The sequence below is a fragment of the Sus scrofa genome, chromosome 10, assembly GCF_054392235.1.
Source record: "Sus scrofa isolate SSC_HxYL_T2T_F1_AM1 chromosome 10, Sscrofa_HxYL_maternal_Yorkshire_Landrace_v2.0, whole genome shotgun sequence".
NCBI lineage: Eukaryota > Metazoa > Chordata > Mammalia > Artiodactyla > Suidae > Sus > Sus scrofa.
The window spans coordinates 62,596,320-62,615,572 of NC_139392.1; the positions used below are offsets into that span (position 1 = coordinate 62,596,320).

The 19,253-nt window shown below is 35.9% G+C and overlaps 1 protein-coding gene across 1 annotated transcript in view; it reads left to right on the forward strand.

Moving 5' to 3' along the window:
• The window catches only part of LOC110255677 (uncharacterized), a 1,749,062-nt gene that overhangs the window by 1,295,796 nt on the left and 434,013 nt on the right, over positions 1–19,253 (forward strand). The window contains exons 11-12 of the transcript XR_014817783.1: positions 11,856–11,936; positions 18,418–18,466. The gene's annotated coding sequence lies outside the window, so the exon portion shown is untranslated. The remainder of the gene's footprint in view (positions 1–11,855; positions 11,937–18,417; positions 18,467–19,253) is intronic.

Below are 19,253 nucleotides of genomic sequence, written 5' to 3' on the forward strand. Positions count from 1 at the left end.
AGATGTTAGCGGGAAGGTGTTCAGCTTTTCTCCACTGAGTATTATATTGGCGGTGGGTTTCTCATAAATGGCTTTTATTATGTTAAGGTATGTTCCCTCTGTACCCACTTTTGGTAAGATTTTTTAATCATGAATGGATGTTGGACTTAGTTACATGCTTTTTCTGCATCTATTGAGATGATCATGTGGGTTTTGACTTTTCTTTTGTTAATGTAGTATATGATGTTGATTAATTTGCATATGTGGAACCATCCTGGTGAACCTGAGATGAATCCCACTTGCTTTTGGTGTATGATCTATTTTCTACACTATTAGATTCAGCTGGCTAAAATTTATTGAGAATTTTTGCATCTATATTATTCAAAGATATTGGCATATAACTTTCTTGTTTGGTAGTATCTTGGTTTTGGTATTAGAGTTATGGTGGCTTCATAGAATGTCTTTGGAATGTTCCTTCTTCCTCAGGCTTTTGGAAAATTTAAGAAGGATGGGTATAATTTCTTCTTTGTATATTTGTTAGAATTTTCTTGTGAAGCCATCTGGTCTTGGACTTTTGTTTGCAGCAGTTGTTTTTATTATATATTCAATTTTGTGTCTAGTGCTTGGTCTATTGAATTGATCTATTTTTTCTTAATTCAGTTATGGTGGACTGTAAGTCTCTAGAATGTGGTCCATTTCTTCTAGGTTGTCAAATTTATTGGAATATAATTGTTGATATTATTCTCTTATATTGTTTTGTATTTCTGTTGAGATTTCTACTTTTTCATTTCTTATTTTGTTTGAATTTTTCTCTCCTCTTCTTGGTGAGTCTGGCCAGAGGTTTGTCAATTTTTTTTTTTACCTTTTCAAAGAACCCAGTATGTGGTAAATCCTTGAGAATGTTCCATGTGCACTTGAATGTTTATTCTGATTATTTTTGATGTTATGTCCTGAAGATGTCAATTAAGTCTAACTTTTCTATTGTGTCATTTAGGATCTCTGTTGCCTTGTTGATTTTCTGTCTAGAGGATCTCTCCTTGATGCCAGTGGGTGTTACTGTCTCCCATTATGATTATAGCCCATCCTTTTCTACTTTATGTCTGTTAGTATTTGTTGTATGTATCTAGGTGCTCCTATATTAGGGACATATATATTGATTATTGTAATATCCTCTTCTTAAATGGATCCTTTTATCATTAAATAATGTCCTTCTTTGACTTTTTCTATGGGCTTCATTTTAAGTCTATTTTGTCTGATATGAGTATTGCAACTCCTGCTTTCCTGTCTTGTCCATTGGCATGAAATATCTTTTCCATTCCCTCACTTTTAATTTATATGTGTCCTTTGCCCTAAGGGGAGTCTCTTGTAGACAGCATATTGAAGGTTCTTGCTGTTTATCCGGGCTCTCTATGTCTTTTGTCTGGAGCATTCAGTCCATTGACACTTTAGGTAATTATTGATAAATATGTATTTATTCCCATTTGAAACCTTGTCTTCCAGTTTCTACTTTGTTCCTTTCCTTTTTGTTGTTGTTGTTTTTGGATGATGTCCTTTTATTTTATCCTTGTGTACTTTTCTTTTTAGTTTTTGTAAATGTAATGTTTGGTTTTGATTTCTGGTTGCCCTGTTTTTCAAGTATGTTAACCCCTTCCTATATCTGCTTGCTTTAGCCTGATTGTCACATACATTCAAACACATTATTTAAAAAAAAAAAAAGAGAGAGAGAGTTTAGTTTTTCTTACTTTCCTTCCCCACATTCTATGGTTTTGAACTCCTTTTTCAACATCTTCACTTTTGTTCTTTTTCTTTTCCTTGTGTTTACTGTCACTTTTACAGTAGGTTTTTTTTTTCTTTCCTTTTTAGATCTGTATTGTGAGTTATTTAAGTGGTTGTTTCCCAGTTGTGATTTCCTCCATCCTATTTCTTCTTACATATTTTTTTTTTATTTTGAGAAGCCCTTTCAGTATTTCCTTTAGAATGGGTTTACTATATATGTACTCTTCTAGCTTTTGTTTATTGGAGAAATTTTTCATTTCCCCTTCTGTTTTAAATGATATTCTTGCTGGGTAGAGTATTCTAGGCTACAACTTTTTTTTCCTTTTAGAACTTTGAATATATCTTGTCACTCTCTTTTGGCATGAAGTATTTCTGTAGAGAATTCCGCTGTTAGACTTATGGGGTTTCCATATAATTAACGCTTTATGTTTCTCTTGCTGCTTTTAGATTCCTCTCTTTCTCATTAACTTTTGCCATTTTTATTATAATATGTCTTGGTGTGGGCCTGTTTGGGTTCAACTTTTTTGGGGCCCTCTCTGCTTCCTGTATCTTGATATCTGTTTTCTTTAGATTTGGAAAGTTTTCAGACATAATTTCTTCGAATATATTTTCAATCCCCTTTTCTTTTTCTTCTCCTTCTGGAATTCTTATTATGTGTGGATTGGCCTGCTTTATATTATCCCATAGATCTCTTACATTGTTTTTGTGTTTTTTCACTTGGTTTTCTGTCTGCTATCCTGATTGGGTGATTTCCATTATTCTATCTTCTTAGTCACTAATTCATTCCTCTGCATTATTCATTCTGATTTTTAGTGACAGTAAATCAGTTTGCATCTCTGCAAATGAAATTTCTAATTTTTTCTTGGTTCCTCCTTATATTTTCTAGTTCCTTTCTAAAGTAATCTACATTACTGTTTTTATCCTCTCTTAATTCCTTCATATTCACCCTCAATTCCTTCAATATTTTCACTATCTTCCTTTTATACTCAGTGTCTATTATACTGCAGAGGTCTGTTTCATTGTTTGCTGCTTCAGGTGAATTCTCCTATTCATTTAACTGGGAATGATTCCTGAGCTTCTTCATTTTGGTTATATTTTTCTTTTTCTGTGAGCTTAGGGAAACCAACTACTGTAGTCTTGGAGGGCTGTTTCTATGCAAGAATGCCCCTTTGTATTTTGTGGGTGGGGCTACTATTTGTTTTTGGCATGGAAGTTTGTATATTTGCTCTCTCTTTCTTCAGTGTGGGCAGTTTATCCCTTCGATAGGTTGCTGAGTGTGTTCCAGGGAGAAGGAGGCAATGTGAAGTGATAGTAGTCAGTGCATGGTTGCTGGACTCTTGACAGTAGCAAGGACCTGCAGGAAGGTGGCACAGGCTACTCCTAGTTGCAGTGCCCTGGGAAATGGTAATGAGCCTCAGGCAGTATTAGGTGTGCCTGGAACATTTGGCAGAGGCAGTGGCAGGGTGTGTGAGTTCCCAGGGGAGTGAGAGCAACAATGGTTGTTTTTCTGGCATAATACCCTTCTCTGTGGTGCCCTCTGAGGTGATTGGGGCCACAAATGATTTCTATTCACAGACCCCTAGTCATGGCATGCCATGCCCATCTCTGGAGTCAGAGATAACTGCAGTGGTTTATCCCCAGCACCTGGAGACTGCACAAGAAGCACCCTATCCCCTTTACCCCACACAGGAGGTGCTGCCCAGGCTGCTCCTAGTTGCAAGGTCCTGGGAAATGGCAGTAATCAAGCATGTGCAGGCACTGTCCAGAGTGTTTGGCAGTGGCAGCAGCAGGGTGGTGGATGTATTCCCAGGAGAGTAGGAGCATCAATGGGTGGTGCTCAGTTGCAGTGCCCTCTTTTTTTTGCTGACCTCTTAGGTGACCAGGGCTGCAGGCGGAGCCTGTGGACAGACCCCTGCTGGTGGCAGGCCATGCCCTCCTCTGGTTTCTGAGAGGACTGCTGTGATTTGTTCCCACTGCCTGTACATCATGCAAGAGGCACTGCATGGTGCTTAGCCCCCCTCTTCCTTAGCCCACACAAGAGCTTCCCGGCCACCTGTAGCCCTTACAAGTGGTGCCTGGTCTTCCAGTCTCCCATAGTCCAAGGAAGTGCCCTCTTACCACCTGTAACCTGCACCAGAGGCACCCATCCCCCTGAGAGTCTTTGTGTGCACAGGAAAAGAGATTCCTATGGTATTCTGCCCCTCCTCCTCTTACCCTCCCCAACAATGGTGCCTTGCTTGTCTTGTTTGCCCAGACCTCCCAGGTTCCCTCAGCTCTGGCATTCTCCTCCCCAGCCCAGGCACACTGCTCCCTAGCCCCTCAGGCTGTCTACACACAGCCAACCCTAGTCCTCTCCCGGGAACTGACCTCCAGAGCCTGACTCTCAGTTCCCAGCCCCCACCTGAGCATCTCAGGCTTTGCTGTCCAGGGCAGTCGTGCAGATAGTCTGTATGTCTCTCTCTTTGCTTTGCCCTCCTTAGTCCAGCTTCTGCACTTTTCTGGGTGACTTTGGGGTCCCTGTGTCTCAGGTAATCTCCCTTTAGGTTAGGTGGCTTCCTAGGGTTTATGTTCCTTTTCACTTTAACAGCTCCCTCTCAGGAGTGCTAGTCCTGTCCCGATTCCTTTTCTCTCTCTCTCTCTCTCTCTTTTTTTTTTTCTTCTTTTGTTCTACCTAGTTATGTGGAGGGTTTCTTGCTCCTTTTGGAGGTTTAGGTTCTACCAGTGTTCCGCAGATGTTCTTTGTGAATCATTCTACATGTAGATGTGTTTTTTTGATGTTTTTGTTGGAGGTGAGCATGACATCTTACTCCTCCACCATCTTGATCCTTCTCTAGTTCAAGTTCTGAAGACTATTTTAACCGAGGTCAAATATTTTATTTTGATAAATGATGACATTAATATCATCCTGCCTTTCCATCATCCTTGTAATGAATATGAGAGGAAGTCACAGATACAAATAGTCCATTTTATCTGATTTTGTATTAATCCCATTCCATCATTACAGCTACAATTGAGACTGGTACAATTCAGGGTAATCAGTTCAAGGAGTGCTGAAGGTCGTCTGATTCACAATCTCACCACTCAAGAAGTTTCTGAGACAAGACCACATTTTTTCTATGGTAAACTTTTGTCTTAGAATATAGGAAAGGAGCAACTTTTCTTACACTGTAAAATGCTGACTGCCATTTCATTTGATATAAAAAATTTCCAGAGAAAGAAATGCTTAATCAGTACTATTGTTCCAAATTTTTAAAAATCTGTTTCTTCAAAATTTATATTACTTTAGTTTTCAAATGTAGTTAAGATTTATCATGTTTAAAAATGATATGCACTTGTTTTTTACTATGGAATATAATTTTATACCCTTCTACTTAAGATATATTTCACTATTGAAAGGGCTTCTCTAAACCAAAAAGAAAGGAAGGAAAGGGAAGAAAAAAGAAAAAAAAAAAAAAAAGAAGAAGAAGAAGAGGAAGAACTAGGACTGAGGAAACTGCAATCAGAGAGAAGTCACTCAAATAAGCCAGTATACAGATTTAATCATGAACATGCTTCAAACAAAATAAAATTAAAAAGAAAAAAATAAAAAAGAGTCATCAAAACCATAAAATGTGGGCAAGGGATGTCAGGAGGTAAATAACCCTTTTTGTTTATATGTATGTCTCTCTTCTTAATTTTAATATAGTAATGAAGTGTTTGAACTTACAGGACCATCAGGCTAAAACACACATTTATGGGAAGGGGTTAGCATACTTAAAAAACAGGGCAATCACAAGCCAAAACCAAATATTGCATTTGCAAAAAATGAAAAAAAAAAACCACTCAAGCAGATAATAACAGGAGACCATCCAACCAAAAAAAAAAAAAAAAAAAAACGGAGAACCATAGAATCAACTGGAACACGAGGTTCAAATGGCAATAAATAATCATCTATCAATTATCACCTTAAATGTCAATGGACTGAATGCCCCAATCAAAAGACACAGGGTGGCTGAGTGGATAAAAAGGCAAAAACCTTCAATATGCTGCCTACAAGAAACTCACCTTAGGACAAAAGATACATATAGATTGAAAGTGAAAGGGTGGGGAAAAATAGTTCACGCCAATAGACATGACAGAAAAGCAGGAGTCGCAACGCTCATATCAGACAAAATAGACTTTAAAACAAAAGGCATAAAGAAAGACAAAGAAGGACACTATTTAATGATTAAGGGATCCATCCAAGGAGAGGATGTCAACATATATGCCCCAAATACAGGAGCACCCAGATACATACAACAAATATGAACAGACATAAAGGGAGATATTGATGAGAATACAATCATAGTAGGAGACCTAAATACCCCCCTCACATCAATGGACAGATCCTCTAGACAGAAAACCAATAAAGCAACAGAGATCCTAAAGGAAACAATAGAAAAGTTAGACTTAATTGATATCTTCAGGACACTACATCCAAAAAAAGCAGAATACACATTCTTCTCAAATGCTCATGGAACATTCTCAAGAATCGACCACATATTGGGACACAAAGCGAATCTCAATAAATTTAGGAGCGTAGAAATTATCTCAAGTATCTTCTCTGACCACAATGCCATGAAATTAGAAATCAACCATGGGAAAAGCAAAGAGAAAAAACCTACTCCATGCATACTAAACAACATGCTACTAAAAAACCAATGGGTCAATGAGGAAATCAAGAAGGAAATTAAAAACTACCTTGAAACAAATGATAATGAAGACACAACCTCTCAAAATCTATGGGATGCTGCGAAAGCAGTGCTCAGAGGGAAATTTATAGCAATCCAGGCCTTTCTCAAAAAAGAAGAAAGATCCCAAATTGACAACTTAACCCTCCACCTAAACGAATTAGAAAAAGAAGAACAAAAAAGTCCTAAAGTCAGCAGAAGGAAGGAAATTATAAAGATCAAAGAAGAAATCAATAAAATAGAGACTCAAAAAACAATAGAGAAAATTAATCAAACCAAGAGCTGGTTCTTTGAAAAGGTGAACAAAATTGACAAACCCCTGGCCAGACTCACTAAAAAGCGGAGAGAAAGAACCCAAATAACCAAAATTATAAATGAAAAAGGAGAAATCACAACGGATACAGCAGAAATACAAAAAACCATAAGAGAATACTATGAACAACTGTATGGCAACAAGTTTGACAATCTGGAAGAAATGGACAATTTTCTAGAATCTTACATCTTGCCAAAACTGAATCAAGCAGAAACAGACCAACTGAACAGACCGATCACTAGAAATGAAATTGAAGAGGTCATAAAATCACTCCCTACAAATAAAAGTCCAGGACCAGATGGCTTCACAGGTGAATTTTACCAAACATATAAAGAGGAATTGGTGGCCATCCTCCTTCAACTCTTTCAAAAGGTTGAAGTAGAAGGAATACTCCCAAAGACATTCTATGAGGCCACCATCACCCTCATTCCAAAACCAGACAGAGATACCACCAAAAAAGAAAACTATCGGCCAATATCATTGATGAATATAGATGCAAAAATTCTCAACAAAATCTTAGCCAACCGAATCCAACAACATACCAAAAAAATTATACACCATGACCAGGTTGGGTTCATCCCAGGTTCACAAGGATGGTTCAACATACGCAAATCAATCAGCATCATAGACCACATTAACAAAAAAAAGATCAAAAATCATATGATCATCTCAATAGACGCAGAAAAAGCATTTGACAAAGTTCAACATCCATTCATGATCAAGACCCTCGCCAAAGTGGGTATAGAGGGAACATTCCTGAATATAATCAAAGCCATTTATGATAAACCCACAGCAAATATAATACTCAATGGGGAAAAACTGAAAGCCTTCTCACTCAAATCTGGAACAAGACATGGATGCCCACTCTCACCACTGCTCTTCAACATCGTTTTGGAAGTCTTAGCCACAGCAATTAGACAAACAAAAGAAATAAAAGGCATCCATATAGGAAGAGAAGAGATCAAACTGTCACTGTATGCAGATGATATGATACTATACCTAGAAAACCCTAAGGACTCAACCCCAAAACTCCTTGAACTGATTAATAAATTCAGCAAAGTGGCAGGATATAAGATTAACATTCAGAAGTCAGTTGCATTTCTGTATACCAGCAATGAAACACTAGAAAAGGAATACAAAAAAATGATACCTTTTAAAATTGTACCTCACAAAATCAAATACCTCGGAATACACCTGACCAAAGAGGTAAAGGACCTATATGCCGAGAACTATAAAACCTTAATCAAAGAAATCAAAGAAGATGTAAAGAAATGGAAAGATATTCCATGTTCCTGGATTGGAAAAATCAATATTGTGAAAATGGCCATCCTACCCAAAGCAATCTACAGATTCAATGCAATCCCTATCAAATTACCCATGACATTGTTCACAGAACTAGAACAAACAATCCAAACATTTATATGGAACCACAAAAGACCCAGAATCGCCAAAGCAATCCTGAGAAACAAAAACCAAGCAGGAGGCATAACCCTCCCAGACTTCAAGAAATACTACAAAGCCACAGTCATCAAAACAGTGTGGTACTGGTATCAAAACAGTGTGGTACTGTTATCAAAACAGACAGACAGACCAATGGAAGAGAATAGAGAATCCGGAAATAAACCCTGACACCTATGGTCAATTAATCTTTGACAAGGGAGGCAGGAACATAAAATGGGAAAAGGAAAGTCTATTCAGCAAGCATTGCTGGGAAACCTGGACAGCTGCATGCAAAGCAATGAAACTAGAACACACCCTCACACCATGCACCAAAATAAACTCCAAATGGCTGAAAGACTTAAATATACGACAGGACACCATCAAACTCCTAGAAGAAAACATAGGCAAAACACTCTCTGACATCAACATCATGAATATTTTCTCAGGTCAGTCTCCCAAAGCAATAGAAATTAGAGCAAAAATAAACCCATGGGACCTCATCAAACTGAAAAGCTTTTGCACAGCAAAGGAAACCAAAAAGAAAACAAAAAGACAACTTACAGAATGGGAGAAAATAGTTTCAAATGATGCAACTGACAAGGGCTTAATCTCTAGAATATACAAGCAACTTATACAACTCAACAGCAAAAAAGCCAATCAATCAGTGGAAAAATGGGCAAAAGACCTGAATAGACATTTCTCCAAGGAAGATATACAGATGGCCAACAAACACATGAAAAAATGCTCCACATCGCTGATTATAAGAGAAATGCAAATCAAAACTACCATGAGATACCACCTCACACCAGTCAGAATGGCCATCATTAATAAATCCAGAAATAACAAGTGCTAGAGGGGCTGTGGAGAAAAGGGAACCCTCCTGCACTGCTGGTGGGAATGTAAACTGGTACAGCCACTATGGAGAACAGTCTGGAGATACCTTAGAAATCTATACATAGAACTTCCATATGACCCTGCAATCCCACTCTTGGGCATCTATCCGGACAAAGCTCTACTTAAAAGAGACACATGCACCCGCATGTTCATTGCAGCCCTATTCACAATAGCCAGGACATGGAAACAAGCCAAATGTCCATCGACAGATGATTGGATTCGGAAGATTTGGTATATATACACAATGGAATACTACTCAGCCATAAAAAAGGATGACATAATGCCATTTGCAGCAACATGGATGGAACTAGAGACTCTCATACTGAGTGAAATGATCCAGAAAGACAAAGACAAATACCATATGATATCACTTATAACTGGAATCTAATATCCAGCACAAATGAACATCTCCTCAGAAAAGAAAATCATGGACTTGGAGAAGAGACTTGTGGTTGCCTGATGGAGGGGGAGGGAGTGGGAGGGATCGGGAGCTTGGGCTTATCAGACACAACCTAGAATAGATTTATAAGGAGATCCTGCTGAATAGCATTGAGAACTATGTCTAGATACTCATGTCGCAACAGAAGAAAGGGTGGGGGAAAAAACTGTAACTGCAATGTATACATCTAAGGATGACCTGACCCCCTTGCTGTACAGTGGGAAAATAAAAAAAAAAAAAAAAAAAAAAAAGAGAAGATGTATTTCACAACACTAGAAATTCACCTGGAGGTTTTAGCACATGTTTTGCAATAGAAGGTAGGTGTACTTTAAAAAAAAAAAAAAAAAAAAAATCAGGAGTTCCCGTCGTGGCGCAGTGGTTAACGAATCCGACTAGGAACCATGAGGTTGCGGGTTCGATCCCTGCCCTTGCTCAGTGGGTTAACGATCCCGCGTTGCCATGAGCTGTGGTGTAGGTTGCAGATGTGGCTCGGATCCTGCGTTGCTGTGGCTCTGGCGTAGGCCTGTGGCTACAGCTCCGATTCAACCCCTAGCCTGGGAACCTCCATATGCCATGGGAGTGGCCCAAGAAATAGCAAAAAGACCAAAAAAAAAAATCAGATTTAAATAAATTCACAAGGCTTTTGGCAGGAGAAATCAATAATATACTTGGATATAGAATTTTATGATAAAAAGATTAACATCACAGGAATATTTTTAAGCAAGTCTTTTAAGGATGGTTTGAATACTTCAAATTTGGAATGTTTCTTAGAAGAGCAGAGATGAACTCCTATGAAGGCTTAGAAAAGAACAATTGTCTCAGTATGTCATAGTATTACATATACTGTTTTATAATATATGCATAGTAATAAGATGTATCATGATGGGCAATATCTAAGATGTAAGAAATGATATATAAGCCCAATTTTTCTTTCTCTTTAGCAATTAATAAGATTGAGTGGAAATCTAGTGGCAGGTCATTGCTTTAATTTTCTTTCAAATTCCTTAGGAAACATCAATTTATTGTTACCAGTAGCTTCTATCTGCCTTTTTTCCTGTTATTCTTCTGACTGCCTTTTTTCCTGGGTTCTTTGCCCTGTTGTTTTGGGGAATATTCCTTTATCTTTGGGATAAACAAAAACATGGAAAGCAACTTCTAGCTTTGATTTATAATACAAGCAAAACAATTTCAAAACATACACAGGATTTTGTTTGAGTAACAGTACGTAAAGCTTTTACTTAAAGCAAAGTTTTGAGAGGAATTGCTGGTTATATTGAAACATTACAAGAAATCTAATAATAATTACTAGATATAAATGTTCTTATAGTTTCTTTGGGAATTCTGCTGTGTTGTCCAGCTATCCTCCTTCTCTTCCTTCCCTTGTGAAATGAAATATGATGGTCCTGCTTTTCCTTCTCCCTTATTTTAATCCTCCCATATACCTGAATTCTTATTAATTTAATTTATATGTAAATACATATGCACATATATATGCATATATATTTCTCTATCAACTCATAATTCATGGCAACTTCACATCATCTATTCCAAGAAGGTTTCTGTTTTTCTAGATGAGTTTTTTCCTATGAGACTAATTACCTGGACAAATATTAAAATATTTTTTCTATATGCTACTAGGATTTTATTTCTTAAAAGATAGTAAATCTTTAAGTTAATTTTTGAGTTAAGAACATTTTAAAATATTAAAATGAAGAAAAATCTTCATACATGACTGGGAATTTCCATGCCAAGTGACAATTATTTATAGGAAAAAAAAACAGAATGACATACATCTACAATCAGATAGATGTGGATTATTCTGTTTTCTCAATAAATTAGTGGTATGGAACCCTCAGTAATGTTTTAAGTTTTAGTTCCCTATGTTTGCTATTTCATGTCAACAGTACATATATTTCCCTACCTGTGGACAAAAGTCAAAACTATGAGGATATCATTTTTTATTTTCCTTGGCAGTATGGCATTTTGTATTCTTAAGACTCTCAAAAACCTGTTTGTAAGAAGGTAGCAACGTGAGCCATCAGTAAGAGTGCTCTAAAATATACATGTGAAATGAGTTCAGCTATTAACTTTGTCACAACATAACATAGATGGGTTTTAAATGGATCGGCAAAGCATGTCCAGAATATTTTAAATGCCATTCAAAGACACTCTGCCTAACTCTCCTGGCACATATCTTCCTGGAGATAATAAATGTTAAAGAGTTGTGGTGGTCACTTGACTTTAGTAATATAGTGTATGCTTGCAGTTAACCGCACACTATGTGATTTAGTCTCTTTCTTTTTAGGGTGGCCTCTTTGTTTTAAGTTCTGCAGTGACTTCAAGAACAATGACCCTTTAAAGAATGAAAGTTGAAAGAGCTTGAGAGGTATGAAGATGTTTAACTTGGAACATCTATCTAAGCAAATAATGATTTGCCTGATAAGATAGTTTCAACTCATGGTACTAGAAAGGCTAATAGCAGCTTCTGGGAGCTGTAACTCTGATCTAAAATTTAGTCTATAGCTGCATGAAACAATAATGCAATCACATTTAAGTAGTCCTAACTCCTTAGTCTCCTCTTAGCTATGACAGCATCTTGGATTTTCCTTGTTTTTAATGACCTTCACAGTTTTGAGGAGTACTTACTGAGCAGATACTTTGCAGAATATCCTTCAACAGGCATATGTTTAATGTTTTTCTGATGATTAGGCAAAGGTTATGTCCTTTTCGGTAGAAGGACCCAGTAAAAGGCCATTTTGTTTTATCATATTGAGGATGCATTCTTAGGATTGATAAATTGATGTAACTTATCAGTGTTGATAGTACCCTTGATCACATGGGTGAGGCAGTTTTTTCCAGTTTTCTCCATGACAAGGTTACCTTTTTCCTCCTTTTCTATCCTCTACTCCTTGGATTGAGGTCACTATATACAGCCTATGTTTAAGAAGTGGAAAGTTAAGCTCCATCACTATAAGGGTGGAGTATCTACATAAATTATTTAGAAATTATCTATTTCCAAATAGGGGGTGTGTCTATTCCCCATTATTCATTTTTTTATTCAATCATTTATTAATATAAAAATAATGAAAATGTATTTTATATTTTGAGTTCAATTCAGCAACAGTATATTTTATTGCTAGAATTGTTTTAGTTTTGATAGTTAGGTGCTCTTTCGGTTTGCTTCTGAGTTCTTTTGTATAACTCAATCATTGTGCAACTTTTTTCCATTTTTGATTTTTAAAATATTTATGAATTTATTATTCTATTAATAATAGTTTACTTAGCAACATTATGTTACTGTGTACTTAAAACTCACCAAGCCAAGTTGAACTATTTTTAGGAGGCATAATTGGTTTAATTTTTGAAATTCTATTTTATTATGATAAGAAGACAACATGATATCTAACCTCTTAACAAAAATTTTAAATATATAGACAATATTATTAACTGGGACAGTATTGTACAGTAGATCTATAGAAGTTATTCATCTTGCATAATTGACTTCATTCCTATTGATTAGAAACTCACTATTTCCTCCAGTCTCAGTCTATGGCAACCACCATTCTACTTCTGATTTCATGAGTTTGATTATTTTATATACTACATATAAATATAATTTTTTGTCCTTCCATGACTGGCTTATTTTACTTAGTTAATACATTTAAACTCTGCCCAAGTTGTTGCATACTTTATGATTACATTTAAGGTAGAATGATATCCTGTTTTATGTATATGCAATATTTTTCTTTGTACATTCATCTGTCAATAGACATTTGGGTTGCTTCTATATCTTGGCTATTATGAAAAGTGTTGCAGTGAACTTTGGAATTCTGATATCTCTGTCAGATCCTGATTTCAGATTTTTGGATAAATATCCAGAAGTAAGATTTCTGAGTCATATGGTAGTTCAAGTTTTAACATTTTTTGTCTTTTTTTTTTTTTTTTTTTTTTTTGCCATTTCCTGGGCCGCTCCTGCGGCACATGGAGGTTCCCAGGCTAGGGGTCGAATCAGAGCTGTAGCCACCGGCCTACGCCAGAGCCACAGCAACGCAGGATCCAAGCCACGTCTGCAACCTACACCACAGCTCAGGGCAACGCGGGATCGTTAACCCACTGAACAAGGGCAGGGATCGAACCCGCAACCTCATGGTTCCTAGTCGGATTCGTTAACCACTGCGCCATGACGGGAACTCCAAGTTTTAACATTTTTTAGGAAACTTCATGCTATTTAACATGGTGGCTGCACTATTTGAATATACTACTTCACTCTTTTCTTAGAAATCAGATATATTTCTTAGATGTCATCATTTCTTAGAAGTCAGATATATTTTGTATCTTTGTTCCTCTACAGGTTAAGATGTATTTTCCTCTATGGCTTCTTTCAAGATATTTTCTTATGTCTGACTTTTTGTAATTTTGAAAATTAGATGCTTAGGAATAGTTTTTTTTTCATTTTTTTTTTTATTTTCCATTCATCCTACTTGGTGTTCTCTGAGCTTCCTGGTCTGAAATTTATTTCATTATTATTTCAAGTATTTCTTCTGTTCCTTTCCCACTTTCTTCTGCTTCTCATATTTCCACTATATGTGTGTTACATCTCTAGTAGTTGCCTCACAGTCCTTGGATATTCTGTCCCATTTTCTTTCTTTTCATTTTTTGTTGACTTTGCTTTTCAGAGTTTGAAATATGTACTAATATATTCTCTACCCAGGGAATTCTTTCCTCAGCCATGTCCATCCTATGAATAAGACCATCAAGGGAATTACTGTTCATTCATATTACATTGATATTTATCTCTGCTATTTATTTCTTGGGATTTATATCTCTCTGTTTACATTACTTCTCTCTTCTTGCAGGCTGTCTACTTTATCCGTTAAAACCCTTGACATGGTAATCAAAGTTATTTTAAATCTCCAATATAGTCATTTCAACATTCCTGTCATATCTGGTTCTAATGTTTGTTCTGCCTCCTTAAATTATGTTTTTTTTCCTTGTGGTATGCCTTGAAAGTTTTTTTTGATAGTAGGAATGAAGTATAGATGTACAGGGTAAAAGGAAACACTGTAAATAGGTCTTTATCAATGTAGCAGTCAGTTATGTGGGGCAGGGGTAATGCTAAGTATTCCTATGATTAGGTCTCAGTCTCTCAATGAGCCTCTGTTCCTGGAACATGAACTTCACAAGAGCTCATCAGCATTTTTTCTGCCCCTAAAGAGGCAGGATTTCTTGGGTGGCCTGGAGTTCATGTTTTCCTTCTTCCAGGTTAGGTTCTGAAATACATCATCTGTTCAGGCTCCAGCAGTTTTTTCAAGAGAATGTATTCACATATTTCAGTGTGGTTCATTGTCCCCTCTTCCTGCTGGAAGGACAGGGAATTTTTTTCTTTAATATTTATTGAGAGATAAATCTCACAGAATAGTGTGAGGCCCCTTTTGGCTACGTCCCCTAGAGTTTAGAACTCCCAGATTTTTTCACATTGAGCTTCCAGAAATTCATCAACTAGAGTTCAGATTTTTCTGCTCCAGCGCAAGATCCTGTGGCAGTTTCTGCTCCTGAATCTCTGTTCCAGGATAAACTGTGCCCTGTATTTGCCTCTGTGTCTCTCTCTTCTTGGGGACAGTCGTTTGCCTTGTGCCCTGGCCCTTTTGGATCCAAAAAGAGTTGAGTTTTTCAGTTTGCTAAGCTTTCTACTTTTAGTACATAGTGGCACCTTCCAAGCTTCTTGCATATGGAACCAGAAACTCAAAGTCTGCTCATTTCTATTTTATTGCTGAAAAATATTCCATTGTAAGGATGCATGATAGTTTACTGTTTTTACATTGAAGAATATCTTGATTGCTTCTAGTTTTTGGTGATTATGAATAAAGTTTCAATTCATATTTCTTGCAGTTTTCAGCATATAAATGCATTTTCAAATAAGTTGTACAAATACCTAGGAGTGTAATTCCTGGATTTTAAATTGTAAGATTATGTTTAGCTTTGTAAGAAACTTCCAAACTGTCTTCTGAAGAATGATACCATCATGCGTTACCAGCAGCAATCAATAAATTTTTCTTTTGTTCTAAAGTTTCTCCCCAAATGGCTTATTATCACTTTGGAGGCTTTAGTCTTTCTAGTGAGTATGTACCAGTGCTTACTGTTTAAATTTTCACAATCAATATTTATTTTAATGCATTAAAATATAAAAACAAATTTACTTCATGAAATTATTCTGGAGGTTTTCTCTTTATATCCCATTAATGAATTCCGGAGCAAAGTGATTGGAATAGAAACCTATATAATTCCTTGTCCTTAATTTAGACTATTCTAGGACTGGTGGGCAGACATTCCTTTTTCTGTGCTCAATAACACTGGGAAACATATTAGCTGTTTTTTCCTGAACATACTTATTCCCAAAGGCTAGACTCTGAATTAAGTAATTGCTCTTTTTTAAAAACTTACTACTTATTATGCTTCAAGACTCAGTACCAGATCCTCTCCTTGGTTACCACCAATACAAGGCTTTAGGTAAGAAGCTCTGTGCAGTCTCAACATAGTTTCCTTTCCTCCAGCACCCATCTTCAGGTGATTCAGCTCAGCTCCTAAAATCTCATAAATAACCGCCTCTGTCTTCCCCTTTCTTGGATATTACTAAAACTCTATCAGAATGTGTTATTTCTGACTATGGTGAGGCTAATGGCCTAATCTGATTTTTCAGCGTGTTTTTCTGGTGATCTTTTTGGAGAGTCAATAGTGATTAATAATATGCTCCACTGGGGATACAACCTCTCTGAACTTTTAAGATTCAAATATAATATCAAGTCTATAGCCCTTTTTGACTGATATTAAAGCATGATGGCTACACCTAACTCATTTTCTAACTTTTTATCTTACTGAAATTCAATATATAGTAAGTGTTTCAGAGAGATAAAAATATATATGTATAGATTTTCTATGATTGTGTGTTCTAATCTTTCCTATAATGAATGCTGAAAAATTACCTGTAATAAACCTATAGCATCTGTTGGATGGAATCCATGATTGTCCTTGTAGCAAGCTTCTTTGTTTTACTTTGAATGATTTTTGGTATTAGCTTACTAACTGATACATGAGTTCCTTATAAAATATGGCCCTTTGAAACTCATTATTATGTGGTGCATGTTGTTGTATATCACATTATAATATTTTCTCTATGAGGATGAGTATATGAAATAGCTCTCTGCCTCATTTCCAGAGTAAATATCAATTCTCAGGAGTAATTGCTTTTATTTTTATTGTATAGATGTAGAATTGCAAGTTGAGTGTTTTTTCCTTTATACCCATCAATTAATTAATATGTCTTTTACCAATGGTAGGTAAAAAGGATTTCATACTCTGAATTTTGTGTTTTCATCATACTCTTGATGATACCTTACTTTTTGGCATAAGTTTTACATTCTTTCCTTTAATCTATGGATTGTTTGGCTATATCGTGTATATCTGCTACCCTTAACTGCTTCCTAATTATCCATGCTATGTCTTACATACTCCCAGTAATGGCTGATTCCACCTCCCTGTGGCTATGAATAATACAATGAAAAGTATCATGAAAAGGCTTGTGTATTTCATTTACGGAACAGTGTGAAAATTTCTTTGTGCCATGTACTTAAGTATGGAATTATTGGGTTTTAGTATATGAATACTGAAATTTATTAACTAAGGGGGGCTGTCTGATTCTCTGGAGTAGTTGCAATTGGTACAGTGAGTTTCATATATATTGTACATCATTATCAACACTTAGTATTAAATATTTTCCAAGTTTTAATAATCTAATGAGTATAACATGATAGCTTATTATTCCTTTAGTTTTCATTTCTGTCATTAATTAAGAATTTGATCAGCTCTTTGTTAGCTTTTGGGATGCCATCTTGATACACTAATTGTTTATATATCATGTTAATTCATCACTTAAGGTTACTATCTTGTTCTTGTTGATTTGTAAATTTGCTTGCCTATTATAGATAGTAATGGGTCCCTTGTTGGCTTTATACACTGCAAGTATGTTCTTCCTTTCCGTTACCTGATTGGTATTGTCCATGGTGCTATAGAAATAATTATAGAAATTACATAATTTTAGAAAATTGGAGAAGAGTTATTCCTCCGTCTTTGTCATTGATACAAGTTCCTATTACTGTTTTCTAATGATCTTTTATTTTTACACTTCACATACAGTTCATGTTTTATACTCTATATTTACATATGTGATCTTGTTTTATACTATTTTTCTATAGTGAATCATTATCTGAATACTGTTCTAAAGATGTGCTTCTGAAAATTTTATCTGAAATTTCCAAATGTCCATATTTCCATTCCAACACTATTTTTATTGCTATGGTTTTACAACTTATCTTCACATGGTGAGCAAGCCAAATACTATCCTACCACTTATTTTCATTTTATATTCTCTTTTTAGGGCTGACTTAGCTATTTGTCTTCATTTATGTCTTGATGAAAACATGCCGGATAAATTTTGCTAATGCTAATGTTTACTTTAATTACTAATATGAATATCTGCTTATGTATATTTTTGTCAATATCACTATTATTTAATCTCAACTTGTCAGTAAGATTAAAGTTATATATGTATATATATATAATTCTATATTTTATATGCATCTATACATGTATGTGCATATGCATGTATATGTGTACATATATACTATTGCATACATATATACATAGATTCAGTGATAACACTGAATCATAGCAAAGGATGTTATCATTCTATAAGGCTATATTTTAGCATTTTGGAGGGAAACAGTGAAAGGATGTTCCAGTGTACCTTGTTTTTTCAGTCATTTTTTAAATACTTTACCCTAGGACAAATTTTGCTCATTTTTTCTCTGCAGAGGTCAACACTGACAGACTTGGTAGTTTAAAAGGCACTGATTATCTCAGGTAAGAAAAAAAATCTAAAAAGCTTTCTTTAAACTCTCATTGCTTTCCTTTGGATGCTGTCTGACCCAGGCTAGAGGCACTAACTTACTCCATGTACTAAGCCTAAAGAGCATGTATTCTTGAGAAAAGCTTCTTAAAGTTTCCCCCACCCCCAATTTTTATGAGATATAATTTACATACAACATCATGTAAGTTTAAGGAATAAACCATATTGATTTGATACACATATATTACAATATGATCACCAATGTTGCATAAGCTAAGCCCCATCACTATATCACATTATTACAATTCTTTTTTTCTTTTGTTTTGTTTTATAGGGCCACACCTGTGGCATATGGAAGTTTCCTGGCTAGGGGTCAGATCAGAGCTGCAGCTGTTAGCCTGCACCACAGCCATAGCCACATCAGATCTGAGTCATGTCTGCGACCTACAGCACAGCTCAAAACAACTCTGTATACTTAACCCACTGAGCAAGGCCAGGGATTGAACCTGCATCCTCATGGATACTGGTTGGGTTCATAACCTGCTGAGCCATAACAGGAACTCTCTACCATTCCTGTTTTGTTGTGAGAACATATAATATCTAATACTCTCTTAGCAATTTTCAATTGTAGAATACCATATTTTAATTATAGCTATAATACCATGCATTAGATCTCCAGAACATTTTCATCTTCTAACTGGAAGTTTGTATCCCCTGACCAATATAACCCCAATCCTCTAGTCCTCAGGCCCCTATAAATCACCACTCTAAACACCATAAGTACAAATTCAGCTTATTGAT